Genomic DNA, 5,091 nt, shown 5'->3' with positions numbered 1-5,091 from the left:
CAGCCAAGTATGCAAACTAGCCTTCTCAGCCTAGAATAAAAGCTTTCTAACCAATAATTTCATGCTTTTATCTATACAATCATTAATACAGATACCAAACAATGCCAGCTCGACGTGGTGTCAAAGGCTCTGACAACCTCTAATTGATAATAAATAATTCAATTTCTGTCCCAATCCAAAACTGCTAAATCTTGGGACATGTTCCAAATAAATGATTAAAAAGAACTTTGAATGTAATTATATCTAACACAATTGGGGATATTGCCCAGATGAAATTTACAGCAACTATTCAGAGCTACAAAATTTCAATGACACTGGCAACACTTTACGCCTACTAGAAATGAAATGTTCTTTACTCAGGCAGTGGCACAGACTGCATTTTTTATCGACAGCTGTATGCCAGCAACTCACCCAGGCCAACCGTGCTTCCCACAGTCTTTCCCAAAAGTGCTCGAGAAAATTTGGGAACAGGGTTTTGCCACAGCCAGATCTTTATTGTTCTGTACATGCAGAACTGGATCTTCTTTCTGATACAGCTGACTCTTCTCCTCCCCCCAAACTGCTTACACTACAATTAATAAAAGTTTCTTGAGAAATTAACACCCATAGTACCTGGAGGAAACTAGGGCGATGTGTTTCAGCAAGGAAAGTGACTATCAGCACAATCCTGAAGTGATGAATGCAGCATCTCAGAGGCACACCGATTGTTCCCAGTAATTCCCAAACTCCAAAGCCAGAACTCTGAACACTTATTAGTGAAAACACAGGACACGTATTTACAAGAGCATCCTTATATGAGATTTGACTCCTATTTTTCTCTCACTTGCGTAAATCCTTGCTGAAATCTTAGTTTTTGCATCTGTAAAACAGGGATGATGACATTCACTTTGATTTCTTTGGATGCAAATTGTTTTGAATGCCAATTTTTTCTTTTCTTGGGAGTGTATGTAACCGACCTGAAGAAGTGGTGACTTAAGAACCTTTTAGATCTGCAGCAGCTATCTTACTGAGCTCATATGGAAACAGTAGAAGTGCACTTGCCTTGTCAAACCTGTCCCGTGTCTTTATTCCCAGTCCCTTCTGGAAAATTCAACATCGGCATCACTGGAATCCCCACGCTCACAGGCAGGGCAGACAGCACTGCTGTGAAGATGTGCAAAGAGATCTGTATTGTCTATCTAGAATGCTAATCGCTCCCTGGACATACTTAGGTGTATTTCTCAGTCTTTACAATACAACTTGCTATTTGTGAATACAAAGTGACAGAAGAAAACAACAGCTCTTCATTGTTCACCACACGCTGTTCTGGACTTTGACGCTCACCTGTATTTACCTGGCAGAGTGGTCAGAGACAGCAGCCAGCCTGAAGCAAAGAGATCACCTGCAATGTCTGCAGGATCACGAGAACATCTGAGAAAATAAAATAGCTCCACAATTTGGTGAAGTTCTCAACTACCATGATCAAGTGAGCCAGACTTGTTTCTTCAAGAAAACAAACGTAAGGGAGAGAGGGGGCAGACGAGCACTCAGAAGTGTGTCTAGTCCTGCATTATCCAGAGCTGCACTGTGTGCCCCATATCACATAGGTATTAAACACAGCTTGCTGGTCTCCAGCAGACCTGAAGGCACTGCTGTGCTCTGAACAATGCCCAGTTAGGCACCTTCATATTAGTAGTCACATGCCAGAAAGAGACATTTATACCATTAATTGTAACAGCCAGTTACATTAAATAGGAGACAAATTAACAGATTTAACAGATCTCATATCAGCAGTCTGACATCAGTAGACCACTTAAACATATGCTTAGCTTGAAGGAAGGATGTAGTCTTATTGGAATCGGGGGTTTATTACACCCTATGGGACCAGCTCACGTGCTGAGGTCAGAGCTGGAGCCTCAGTTTCTGCCAGATATTCACTCTGCCTCACCTACAGAAGAAAATTCCCTCACAGGTGAGAAACCAAGCGACTCTCTATTGTACATCCTCTTACACTAGATATTTTCTCTGAAGTATCTACTACTGATCCCTGATCCCTGTAACAAAGAAAATGTTACATAAACCTACACTCCAATCTAGTGGTGACAAGCTAACAAGAATGATGAAACTTTGCTAGTGTCCTTTAAAAAGGAAGAAAACTTATAAACTACTATTAAAACCTAATATTTGAAATGACTGGATCTTCTTTCACAGCAATATTCACCGTAAATTATAAGTCAAGTTATATAAAGTAAGTTATATAAAAGTAAGCATATATATAATGTAAGTTATATAAAAGGGAGAGCGGCTAACAGAAAAATTAAATACCAGAAAATGTAAGGATGCTTTCCTTACGCAATCTCAGTTGCACGCAAGAACTAGCCAAAGATGTCACGTGTCTTCAGAGCCTTGGTGAGGTTGATACTATTTTTCTAGAAACCCAGGATAATGGAATAGTGGAACCCAGGCAGAAAAATAGTGTAATATCAGAAATCACTCTGGAAGTTGATGAGAGAACTGGATTGAGCTCTGTGACCCTATAACATTTTCACTGCCAGGTCACAGGTAGAGAGTGTTTGTTCACAAAGTAACTTAACAATCATTAATACTTTGTGGTTAAGCTATGTATCTATAGGAAATGTTTTCTTAACACTTTATTATGCAAAGTTCATTAAACGGGACTTTGCAGCAGTTCATTCAGAAATTCCACATGGCAGAGCTCTTTTTGAAAGGGGAGAAGCGAGTAGCAATAACAGAGGATTCAAGTTAATATCCTGATTTCTCACTGCATGCCTGCAGGTTGGAAAGGGCACAGGATGTTAGAACAGCTGTATGCTTCACCTCTCGAAAACGGAGCAACACATCCCTGCTAGCAGCTCTTCTGCTGAACAGAAGGGGCAGCGCTTGGAAGACTTGATCTAACATCTCTAATGTTAAAAAGAACTTCTCTACTAAAAAGCCCCTACAAACAAAACAAGAAGGAAAAGCATTTCAGAGCTCCAAGAAGGGTCAGAAATGGGATAAGATAGAAGTAGAAATGCAGAAGATGTATTAAAAAGATGTCATCACCTTTTTAATGTGTTTTGTCTTGTCGGCTGCAAACATCCATAGTTGCTCCGTTTGCACTGGTACAGAAGATGGGAAAAGGCTGAGCTTGTAGCACCAGCTGTACTCTGAGCTGGCTCCAGCCTTCCTGAACAGACACAGGGTGAATGCTGCTGAGGTGAACCCAGTTTAATAGGTTGCTACTTACAGGCTTAGACTGATTTACAGGTGTTTGCCCTGAAATATGACCATCCATGTCATCCCTGCTAATCCTCTCCCATTTCTGAAATCCTCCCACTTCGGCAGATAGCTATTTTTGGAGGAGAAAACCACATACATACCAAAAAGCAACAACGCTCTCTAAATCTCCTCCCACAGGAAGGGCAGCCTGACTATCACACACCTGACAAGTTGTCTAGTACAGCACAACACCAAACCCTCGGTTGCCTCTGTCACGGTGGGTGTCAGCCACCCGCGTGTGACAGTAATAACAGGGATGTCACAGGGAGAGCGCACACAGACCTCGCATCCTCCTCCCTTGCAGCCTGGTAGAAAACCTCCTGTTGGCAATGCGAAGCCTAAGAAGCATGGCTGGGCTGCTCCCAGCGCATCCAGGGGAGCAGTACTTTCCATCTTTCTCTGCTGAAGACTTCTCTTTTGCTTGCTCTCTCAGGCTTGTGACCTCTTTTCTGCAACTGAGTTTCCAACCAGCTTGCAACTCAGTTTTGGATCCTGACACACTGCTGGAAACCCAGCCTGACAGATCCAATGGCCAGAGCACTGTGACGCTGTGTACCTGATGAATCAGTGTCTATTCCCTGCACACACTGCGGTAATGATTTGCAGACACACATGAGAACAAGGTTCACAGTCTAGGTATACTAAACAAAAAAATTATCTTGGGATTGAAAGTAAATTTACAAAAGTAGATAACCTTTTTTTCCTTATGTAATATATCATATAGGTACTGACTGCATTGCATTCATCTGTCTCTTAGCTTAGCTTAGCGACTGCTGAGTACAGCTTCTAGAAATCTACCACTCGCAGCAAAATACAGCTTCTAGGAGCTCAAGGCCACGCCGAGCCTCACATACTGAGCATAAGACCTGGTATTCTGGCTGCTGTGCTTTGCTCCATACCCACAGAACCTGCATTTTAGCTATTTTGAAGCATAGCACCGCGCTCTCTCTGTCGCTTTGGGATTTTCATGTGGCAGATATGTTGGTTTGGCAGGTCACGGTGAGCTTCATAGCTTTGCAGGTACCTGGGCACACTGTGGGAGAGGTGGCTTACCCATGAACCACAACTAGGAGAACTGCTGCTAGAAGGAACAGCCTAGCGTTGGGGGCCCTTTCCCATCACGTGGCCCAACACATCTACGTAGTGGGAGATACACAAACCTATCGCAGAGCCTGAACGATGCCTCTGGGCATCAGGATCTCAGTCAACTCAGTGTATTCCATAACTTAGAGAACCAGATGCATGGGCACAGGTGTCCCATTGTTAACCCTGAAAAAAGTGCAGAAAGCTCCTAGAAATTTTCACAGGCTTTCCAAGCAGCCAAGCAAAAACCAAACATGAAGCCGAACTACACAAGTTAGAGACAGAGATAAAACTGGATGAAAGTCCACAGGGATTAAGAGTTTCATATCCAAACTAGCAGAGAAATCTCATCTCTCTACTGCTGTAAATAAGTCACATTGAAGCTCACAACACTGCAGGAACAATCCTGTCCAGGACTCCCCACTTCTTTTCAGTGCTACAGAACCAATACCTCCAGTAAAAGCTGACGGTGACCCTAAGTGCTGATGGTGCAGGGATCCCATTCCCTGCCGCATAGAGTACAAGGGACTCCTCGCACGCTTCAGGTTTCATCTCCACCTCTCCTATTCTTGGCCTTAAAAGAACAACAATATTTTGAGATATCTGAGTGTGTGCCAACACACTGCAGACTGCCCTTCAGTTTATGTGGATGCTACCACTCTCCAAAAGTCTTCCTTGGAATAGACAGCTGCATGTGTGTATTCTTACCCTGTTCAGTTTTCCCAATGGCTTCCTTCTTCTATCCCC

General features: G+C 43.0%; 1 long non-coding RNA gene across 1 annotated transcript; it reads right to left on the bottom strand.

Moving 5' to 3' along the window:
* Positions 1 to 871: 871 nt before the first annotated feature.
* LOC115346629 lies at positions 872 to 3,187 on the bottom strand. The gene is made up of 2 exons (XR_003925184.2): positions 3,046 to 3,187; positions 872 to 1,410 (listed from the first exon to the last, which is right to left on the bottom strand). It is a non-coding gene; the product is annotated as an uncharacterized LOC115346629 (long non-coding RNA).
* Between the last annotated feature and the right edge of the window lie 1,904 nt (positions 3,188 to 5,091).

The sequence above is a fragment of the Aquila chrysaetos genome, chromosome 9 (genome assembly GCF_900496995.4).
Source record: "Aquila chrysaetos chrysaetos chromosome 9, bAquChr1.4, whole genome shotgun sequence".
Lineage (NCBI taxonomy): Eukaryota > Metazoa > Chordata > Aves > Accipitriformes > Accipitridae > Aquila > Aquila chrysaetos.
This window is presented reverse-complemented; position numbering and strand designations above follow the sequence as displayed.